The sequence below is a fragment of the Lipotes vexillifer genome, unplaced genomic scaffold (genome assembly GCF_000442215.2).
Source record: "Lipotes vexillifer unplaced genomic scaffold, Lipotes_vexillifer_v1.1 scaffold961, whole genome shotgun sequence".
In the NCBI taxonomy this organism is placed as follows: Eukaryota; Metazoa; Chordata; class Mammalia; order Artiodactyla; family Lipotidae; genus Lipotes; species Lipotes vexillifer.
In genome coordinates, this window is record NW_006776468.1 from 263991 (window position 1) to 274960 (window position 10970).

Consider the following 10970-nt stretch of genomic DNA (forward strand, 5'->3'; position numbering starts at 1 on the left):
TCGCTCGCTCGGGTGGCTCCCCACGCCGCCGCCGACTGACAGCCCAAAGGCGCAGGCGCGCGATGGCCGGGCAGATCGATGGGACGACCTGGGCAGGCCCGCGGAGAAGGAACGAGCACCGAGTGATAGATGCCGGCCAAGAAGGGCCCGGCGGGGAGGAGGGGAGGAGGCGAGGAGGCGGGGCGGACTGAGCCTTTTCGTTCGTTCACACATCACCAAGGCCCATTGAGCGTCCCTCACAGGGCAGGGGAACCAGTCATAGCCTCTTCCTTCAGGCAGTTCTCCTTCTAGGACCTGGCCTCAACTGCCACTCTGCGAAAAGAGAAAGCTCTTTGGGAGCTGTGGTTTGGGGCTAGCCAGTGGAGAACTCACCAAGGATTGCCAAGGTTTTCTATGTCCAGTGAGGTCTAATGTGGCGACTCAGCGTTGGCTTTCTGAACCAGACTATTATGGTATGGAAAACATCCACTTGTAGCCATCAAAACAGTTGGTCGGGGGTGTGGGATTAGGGAAGATCTCATTGAGATGGTGACACTGAACAGTGGCTTGGAGAGAGTGAGTCAAATGTATATCTTGGGTAAGAGCCTTCCCAGAAGACTAGCCAGCAAGTGCAAAGGCCCTGAAGAGAGATGGCAAGTTCAAAGAACAGCAAGGAGACCAATATGGCTAAAGCAAAGTAAGCCATGGTGAGGGTGGATGATGGCAGAGGAGGCTATAGAGGCAATGGGGGAGAGGGTGAAGAATTCAGATCCTGTGGGTCTTGTAGGCCGTTGTGATGACCTTGAATTATGCAGAGGAGCAGCGATATAACAGTTTTTAAAAGGATCATTTTGGTTGCTGTGTTGAGAACAGACTCCCTGGAAGCAGGGGCAACTGCACGAAAGAACCCAAACACCTGAGTCTAGACTCCAACAGTTGTGAGAGATAATAACAAAATAATTTTTTTGTTTTAAGCAGTAAATTTTGACACAGATTGTTAAGCTACATTATCTGATTTTTTTTCTTTTTTCTTTTTTTTGCTTTGCTGCGTGGCTTGCGGGGATCTTACCAGGGATTGAGGCCAGGCCAGGGCAGTGAAAGCACTGAGTCCTAACCACAGGACCACCAGGGAATTCCCTAATACATTAGATAGCAGGAACAATGGTCATTCTGTCACACACACATTCCTGCAATTTCCTAATCTCTTGGAAGCTTCCTCTTTTTCTATCTATCTCTTAAATCTTGAGTTGCCTTAGCTCCCTGCCAGTTAGGAGGCAGAGTCTAATTTCTGCAATAAAAATAAACGAGTTTGACTTCATTCAACAATATTTTTGCGTGCCTAATATGTGCCAAACAATGTCTTAGATGCTAGATGCTGGGGATACAGCAATCAGTGAGAAAGATAGGACTTGTAATTTTCCCCAGACTTTCAGCCAGAAGAATAGGAGCTCAGCTTAGAACTTACTAAGAAAAAGTCCTGAGCCACATCCATAAAACCAGCCTATCCCTGCCCTGCCTCTCCTTCACTTTAGAATGCTGGTGATGAGTTATTGGAAAATTATTTGTTTTAACTCAAAACACTGAGTTGGTAAAAAGGGAGCCGAGCTGTGAAGTGACTGACTGATTTGGCCACAAGAGACCTGAAACTTGACTACCCTTTCCTTCTGCAGCAAGATTCTCTCCTTCCTTGGTATTAGCCCAAGCAAGCAGAAGCCTTGGGAATTATAGCATGATTTTGAGGTAAGAACTAGTTATGAAGTATCTAGAAGAGCATTCAACTTCATATCTGTCATCCATTTTTTTTTTTTTTTTTTTTGCCGTACGCGGACCTCTCACTGTTGTGGCCTCTCCCGTTGTGGAGCACAGGCTCCGGACGCGCAGGCTCAGTGGCCCTGGCTCTCAGGCCCACCCGCTCCGCGGCATGTGGGATCCTCCCGGACCGGGGCACGAACCCGCGTCCCCTGAATCGGCAGGCGGACTCCCAACCACCGTGCCACCAGGAAAGACACTGTCATCCATTTTTTAAAATTTAATTTTATTTATTTTTTATACAGCAGTTCTTATTAGTTATCTTTTTTATACATGTTAGTGTATACCTGTCAATCCCAATATCCCAATTCATCCCACCACCACCCCCACACACTTTCCGCCCTTGGTGTCCATATGTTTGTTCTCTACATCTGTGTCTCTATTTCTTCCTTGCAAACCAGTTCATCTGTACCATTTTTCTAGATTCCACATATATGCGTTAATATACGATATTTGTTTTTCTCTTTCTGACTTACTTCACTCTGTATGACAGTCTCTGGGTCCATCCACGTCTCTACAAATGACCCAGTTTCGTTCCTTTTTATGGCTGAATAATACTCCATTGTATATATGTACTACATCTTCTTTATCCATTCGTCTGTCCATGGGCATTTAGGTTGCTTCCATGACTTGGCTATTGTAAATAGTGCTTCAATGAACATTGGGGTGCATGTGTCTTTTTGAATTACGGTTTTCTCTGGGTGTATGCCCAGTAGTGGGATTGCAGGGTCATGTGGTAATTCTATTTTTAGCTTTTTAAGGAACCTCCATACTGTTCTCCATAGTGGCTGTATCAATTTACCTTCCCACCAACAGTACAAGAGGGTTCTGTCATCCATTTTAAATGCTCATGTTTAAACTAGCAAATGTTTTCAGGGAGCTAGAGGACTTTCTCCTCTAGTTGAGGAAAGTAGTTGAGGGATTACTTCAGTTTAAACTCACTTTAAATTATTCCCTTAGGGCAGCAGGGACCCTTGGTCCCTGGACCCTTTACACTCTTAAAAATTATTGGGTGTAAAGCTTCAATAAAAATTAATTGAAAAAAATTATTGGGGGCTTCCCTGGTGGCACAGTGGTTAAGAATCGCCTGCCAATGCAGGGGACACAGGTTTGAACCCTGGTCCGGGAAGATCCCACATGCCATGGAGCAACTAAGCCCATGTGCCACAACTACTGAGCTTGTGCTCTAGAGCCCGTGAGCCACAACTACTGAGCCCTCATACTGCAACTACTGAAGCCCACGCGCCTAGAGCCTGTGCTCTGCAACAAGAGAAGCCACCGCAATGAGAAGCCCATGCACCACAAGGAAGAGGAGCCCCTGCTCGCCACAACTAGAGAAAGCCCGCGGTCAGCAACGAAGACCCAATGCAGCCAAAAATAAATAAATAAAATAAATTTCTAAAAAAAAAAAAAATGATTGGGAACCCCAAAGAACTTTTGTTTGTATAGATTATATCTGTTGATATCTACCATATTAAAAATTCAAACTGAGAAATTTTTAAAACAGTAATTCATAAAAAATTGAAACAATTAAACCTATTACATGGTAACAGTAACATTTTAATGAAAACATAACTATGTTTCCAAAGCAAAAAAATTAGTGAGAAGAATGCAATGGTTTCATTCATCTTTTTGTATGTCTCATTAATGTCTGGCTTAATAGAGAACAGCTGAATTTTCTCATCAGTTGTGACACGTTGTTTTGGGTGATGAAAACCCGAACTCACACAGATACATCGTTGGAAAAGGGAAAGATATTTTAATAGCCTTTGTCAAATAATGTGGGTATTCTTCGATACTACACACCAAACTCAATAAGTGGTAGTTTGTTAAAGATTAGTTGCGATGTAGAACCATTTATATCAATGACCATTTTGTACTCTAATACTTGCATTTTGAATGGGCATTTTACCCATGCATGATTTTGCAAGTTGATGCATTGATCATTTGTAAAATACTGGTTCACCAGGTTATGTAGATCTTCCCAATGTTGACTCATTATATAATATTTTTAAAGTCACATTTGTTAATATCACCACCAATCTCATTAGAAAAGTCCTTAAGAATGTTGACAAGCTTGTGATGACAAATACAAGTTTCCCAGACTTCTGATTTTCTCTTGAAAGCTCAAATATTATCATTGTTAGTGGTTTTCCTTGAAGTGACTGGCTTACTTCACTCTTTTTTTTTTTTTTTTTGCGGTACGCTGGGCTCTCACTGTTGTGGCCTCTCCCGTTGTGGAGCACAGGCTCCAGATACGCAGGCTCAGCGGCCATGGCTCACGGGCCCAGCCACTCCGCGGCATATGGGATATTCCCAGACTGGGGCACGAACCCGTGTCCCCTGCATCGGCAGGCGGACTCTCAACCACTGCACCACCAGGGAATCCCGCTTCACTTATTTTTGTTAATTTTTTGTCCACAGTTTGTCAGTTGTACTTTCAAGTAAATATAGTGTTTTGTGAAAAAAGCAGTAGTTCAAAAATCAAACAATGGCCCAAGTGATTTTCTGGAGACAACTATCATACTTCTTTCATATATGCACAGAAGTTTTACATGTGTACTTCCTGTTTCATCACATAGAATATTAAAAAGATGTGTACTCAAGGGCAAAGATTTAATAAAATTATTTTATTGCCTCATCAAAGACATTAAGTGAAACTTACTTTATTTTTTTATTTTAATTTTAATTTTTATTGCAAGTGTGTGGCAGTGAAGAATACAGTGACTATTAATACAATTTGGTATCTCTGATTTGATTGATGCTAAAGCACCAGCAGTTTTATCCACCATTGCTTTTGTACCATCAGTGCAGATATCAGTGCAGTGAAAGAGGCAGATAGTGTTTTAGTATTATTATAAAAATAGCCTTGGGGCTTCCCTGGTGGTGCAGTGGTTGAGAGTCCGCCTGCCGATGCAGGGGACACGGGTTCGTGCCCCAGTCTGGGAATATCCCACATATGCGGCTGGGCCCATGAGCCGTGGCCACTGAGCCTGCGCGTCCGGAGCCTGTGCTCCGCAACGGGAGAGACCACAACAGTGAGAGGCCCGCGTACCGCCAAAAAAAAAAAAAAAAGCCTTGACTTGATAGATCCCCTGAAAGGGTCTTGGGGACTCGCTGAGGTCCACGGAGCTTACTTTAAGAACTGCTGCCTCATGGACTTCTTGCTGGCTCCCACTGCTTCTAGTCCTTACATTATGGCACTCACCACAAAGGATTGTCATCTCCTTTTTCATGTCTTCTGTATCACACTGGGAGCCCCCTAAGGACAAAGGCTGTATCTTATTTACTTCTCTCTCCACAGATCCTAGCACAGGTTCTGGGACATGCTAAGTAATAATATTAAACAAATTAGAAATTTCTCAGAAATTTCCCCTTGCCCTCCCATTTGGTGGTAGGAAAGCTGGGCTGAGGGCCTGGGTCACTGACAACATCTCTTCTTCGAAACACTTCTTTTCACTAAGTCAATCTACACTATTAGCCCTCATGCCTAGCCTCATTCTTATTATTTACTTTTAATTATTAATTACATAGAAAGTATTTAATAAATGCTTATTGAATACAGGCTATTCCATATAATGTTTGTTTCCTGTTCACATTTCTTCCCTAAGGGACATTTATGTGTATGTGTTTGTATGTGGTGGGGAAACAGTTTAAGAAGGTCAAGCTCTAAAGTTCTCTTTAAACTATGGGAGACAAAAGAAACCTTTCAAAAGTTGGGCCTTGGCTCAGAAATACTCTTCCCACGGTCTGCAAGAGATCTCTCTTTGGGAATTTACTGGCCACATCACAATATTCATCTACTCCTTCTGGCTGAGGACTTGTCAGTGGGGCAGGGGATTATTATTTTTAGAGTGCTGAGTGAAAGATAAAAGTGAAAAGAGAAACTCTACTTTGGCAACCAATTGCAGGTCCCAAAATATTTGTGTTTTATTTTTGTACATAAGCGCAGCAGTTTCCTAATAGATTCATGACAAGTTAGAGACCAAATGATGCTCCAGTGTTTACATAAAGAGCTTGGAAAGAAACTTCATTAACTAGGAATTTAATATTTCCTTTCAAGCACACAGAATTTTCATTGTTGGTGGTTTTGAAGGTCAGAATCTGGACATTTATGCTCTAAACTGATGGGCCAACTTTAAAAATAAGTGATTTAATCAATTTTTAAATTTTCTTCCTTTATTGAAAAACTTTTCAGATGGCTGATTTTCCTTGTTTTTAAAATTGGAAAGTATGGTTTATTGGCCACAGTTCAGTTATTTATTGAACAACTATTTATTGAGTGACTACTATGTGCCAAGAATAGTTTTAGGCTCTTAGGATATATTAGTGAACAAAAAAGGATCCAGCCTTCACTGTAGCAGGGAGAAGCAGCATAAATTATAAGGAAGTTTAAATAATAAATGAGTAAACTGTACCATATACTAAAAGGTGATAAGTACTTTGGGAATATGAAGAAGTTAGGCAGGGAGGAGGGACAGGGAGAGGGAGAACACCATATTGACAACATAAAGTCTTAGAATTTTATAGAGGTTATTGAAATTTGTGATCTATGTCTCATTTAAATCTTTCCACAACTTAAAAAAGTATTTTATTTATTTGGTTGTGCCAGGTCTTAGTTGCGGCTTGAGGGCTCTTTAGTTGCGGCTTGAGGGCTCCTTAGTTGCAGCTCACCAGCTTAGTTGTGGCATGCAAACTCTTAGTTGTGACATGCATGTGGGATCTAGTTCCCTGACCAGGGATCAAACCCAGGCCCCCTGCATTGGGAGCACAGAGTCTTAACCACTGCGCCATCAGGGAAATCCCTTTCCACAACTTTCTATCTAATAAATTTAGAAATAGATACAAAAGGAACAGGTGACATCAGTAAAAATGGTGAAGTTCCTCCAAAAATTCTCTCCTCCATAAAAGCAAATTGTCAGAATCAACTTGGATCATGTTGGATGTGCATCAACGAATGAACAATCATGTCACTTTTTAAAGGCTGTTGGTAATTAGTCACTGCACATCTCTTATTCAGTTCATTCATAGACAGCAAAGAATGTAGTTGTGTTGCTTCTTTGTTTTCCAGTGATAAACCCATGTGACATTAAAAAAAAAAAGGATAATTGAGAATTGGCCAACAAAATGAAAGTGCAGCAAATAAATGAAAAGTGATAATGCTGGAAGTGAAATTCAAATTGAGCATAAATGGAGTTGTATCATGGGGAAGTTAACACTTCTGTCTTGAAAGAGTATAGATATGCAGCCAGAAGGACTTAGTGAGGGCAAGCTTATCCACATAAATGAGGAAAGTGGCTGTGACAAAAAGGATGAAGTTGTCCCAGAGGAAGCGATGTCAGCAACAACTTCACATGAAAGGAATTCTCAGAGAGATTTCATGAGATTGAAAGTACAAAGAATAAAATGTTGGAAGGTGATCTAAACTTAGAAAGGAGTATGACCATTCACCAAGACTTAGAGTAGATGCTTGCTCCATAGTACAAGACAAGAAAAGAGAGGCAAGCACTATTCAAACTACTCTTGATAAGCATTTTACAAAGAAAGAAATTTAATTCTTAAATCTTCTAAATGCTTTAGATTTCAATGTACTAAATAAATATTAGTTTTACTAGTTTTTCGTTTCCTTGTACATTTATAATTGTAGGAGAGTTTTTAATGTTTTAACAAAACATTTGTCATGGAAGAGTGGTAATTTCCCCCATTGATTATTATTATTTTTTAAAGTTATTTATTTATTTGTTTGTTTATTTATTTATTTACTTTTGGCTGCATTGGGTCTTCGTTGCTGTGCACGGGCTTTCTCTAGTTGCGGTGACCGGGGGCTACTCTTTGTTGCAGTGCACGGGCTTCTCATTGAGGTGGCTTCTCTTGTTGTGGAGCGCGGGCTCTAGGTGCGCGGGCTTCAGTAGTTGCAGCATGTGGGCTCGGTAGTTGTGGCTCACAGGCTCTAGAGCGCAGGCTCAGCAGTTGCAGCGCACGGGCTTTGTTGCTCCGCGGCATGTGGGATCTTCCTGACCAGGGATCCCCCAGCATTGAATGTCCCCGGCATTGACAGGTGCATTCTTAACCACTGCACCATCAGGGAAGCCCCTCCCCCCACTTGATTATTAAGATCTCTTTGCATGGTTTCAAAGTGCAGGATCATTTTTACAGCCTGGCACTACTGTGCAAAACAAAGATTTCTTATATATTAAAATTTAGCATACAATGATGATAAGCACATGAAAACGCAGCATTTCAAAGCAATGGTAAAGGATAGGTACTTCACAAAAGGAAGCTGAGGGACTTCCCTGGTGGTCCAATGGGTAAGACTCTGCGCTCCCAGTGCAGGGGGCCTGGGTTTGATCCCTGGTCAGGGAACTAGATCCCGCATGCATGCCACAACTAAGAGTTTGCATGCCACAGTGAGAAGTGTGCATGCCACAACGAAGATCCCGCGTGCCACAACTAAGACCCGGTGCAGCCTAAATAAATAAATATTTTTTAAAAATTACTGTTAAAAAAAAAAAAAAGAAGCTGAGGAAACTGGCAAAGGATTTGGAAAACCTGTGGCTGTTGTCTACTGTCCATGGTCAACATGTGGTTAAGCCAGGATATGAATATAGGCAAGCTAACTCTAGAGAATGTGCCCCTAACTAGTATACTATATTGCTTTCCTGTGGTGTGTATCCAATATCTGGTTTCTTCCATAAAGAAAAAGGATTTTAATTCATAAAAATTTAAAATTTTGTATATTAGGAAAGAACATATATGAAATTAAATGGCAAAGTACAGACTGGAAAAACATATTTATAACACCTGACACAACAAGGGGGTTAATATACAGGACATAGCGCCTTAGTTAACATGTCAGCAGGCTTTGGAGCTGGCAGACAACAATCCAAATTGTAGTTTCATCACTTACTACTTACGTGATCCTGGGCAAGTTACTAATTAATCTTTGCTCTAGGTTTCTCATCTGGAAATGGGCATAATAATAGTACTTACTTCATAGAGTTGCTGAGAAGATAAAACAAGATAACATATGTATAGCATCTAGCACAGTGCTTTGCTGTGCTTATATTAGTACTATGCAAAGATTATTATAAATCAGTAAGAAAAGAATAATGAAAACAATAGAAAAATGGACAAAAATACATAAAGAGCAGTTCATGAAGAAGAAAAACAATTGTTCAATATAGTAAATAACCAAAGCAATGCAAATTAAAATAAAAATCATATAATTTCTCTGCACATTAAACTAAATGCCCAAGGTTGGTAAGAGTTTAGGAAATAGATAATAAAGGGAGTGAAAACGGTTACATCCTTCCTAGAGGGCAATTTGGCAGATTGATGAAGTGATTTTAGGAACCTAGTCTAAGAAAATAAATAGGTAGGCAAGGATATATGCATGAGGATTTTGTTTTTTTTTAGTTAATTAATTAATTTATTTATGGCTGCGTTGGGTCTTCATTGCTATGCACGGCCTTTCTCTAGTTGCGGTGTGTGGGCTTCTCATTGAGGCGGCTTCTCTTGTTGCGGAGCATGGGCTCTAGGCGCATGGGCTTCAGTAGTTGTGGCTCGTGGGCTCAGTAGTTGTGGTTCGCAGGCTCTAGAGCACAGGCTCAGTAGTTGTGGCGCATGGGCTTAGTTGCTCCGTGGCATGTGGGATCTTCCTGGACCAGGGCTCAAACCCATGTCCCTTGCATTGGCAGGTGGATTCTTAACCACTGCGCCACCAGGGAAGTACCTGCATGAGGATGTTTATTATAACATTTGTAATTTTCAATACGAAAATTTGTAAACAACCTTAATGTCCATCTGTAGAGGGTTTTAAATGAATAAAAGTTATGAAATTCCTTACAATGTAATACAATGCAGCCAATAAAAATAATCGTTAAAATGAGTATCCGCCTTGTTCCAGGGACCATTATTTCCTGCTTGGATTCCTCCTTGCCTCCAGTTTCTCTCCCTGTCAACTCATTCTTTACGCAGCTGCCAAAGGCAAATCTAATCATGTCACTCCCTTGTTTAACCCTCTCATGGCTGCTCAATGCAAAACCCTCAAAGAGCCTCCAAGGCTGGAGTCTTAATCTCTTTCTTCCCTTCACACTCCAGTTAACATGCTTCTCAGCTGGCCTTTGTACGGTTATTCTCCCTAAGGATTTAGCATTTCTCTGAGCCACTTTGGTTAGAATCTTCCTGTGCTGTCTTTTTTTTTTTTTTTTTTCCTTGCGTTATGCGGGCCTCTCACTGTTGTGGCCTCTCCCATTTGCGGAGCACAGGCTCCGGACGCACAGGCTCAGCGGCCATGGCTCACGGGCCCAGCCGCTCCGCGGCTTGTGGGATCCTCCCGAAACGGGGCACGAACCCGCGTCTCCTGCATCGGCAGGCGGACTCTCAAGCACTGCGCCACCAGGGAAGCCCCCTGTGCTGTCTTTTAATGAAAACTTTCATTTCTCCTTTGGAGCGCTTACGTAAATGTTATTAAATGTTGTTTATGCCATTATCTGTTTAATATACGTCTTTTTCCATTACAGGTTAAATCCCAAGAGGGCCAAAATTATCTGTTTAGCCACCGTTTTATCCATTGCACCTAGTGTGGTGCCTGACATAGCTGTTCCATGCAGTCACTGAATGAATGAAGAGCAAGCTACAAAATAAAAGAGAGACAAGACTCTTGTGGCCGGTACCAGACAGAAACGGACCACCTCCTGCAGGCGCGTGCTGGCCACGCCCTTCCCTGAGGAGGAGAGAAGGGGGAAGGCGCGCCCGGGTGGGCGGGACAAGTCGGCGGGAGCTTGGCGGGAAAGCCAAGCTGCGGGGGAGTAGCGGCCTCTGGGGCTCTTGCGCCTCCTGCTCCCTGGGCGGAAAGGGGCTGCCGGAAGAGGGGGCACGTCTCCTGTGGACCACCCAAGGCGCAGGGGTCGGGGAGCCGTAAGGCGAGTGCTGACGGCGAGGCTCATCTGGAGAGTCAAACTCCGAATTACGGGGAGGCAGTCTTCGGGGTGCGCACAGCCCCAGGGGAGGGCCTCAAAGCCAAGGCCGAGTTTCCCACCAGGGTAGCGTCAGGGCGCGCCCTAGAGGACGGCGTGGAGAAGCGATGGGAGAGCGCGACTTTTTGGGGGGACTCTATCCGCACGGATGCTGTTCTAGACTGCACCTTAGCTGTGTGGTACCTGGAGGCGGCGTGGGGGGGT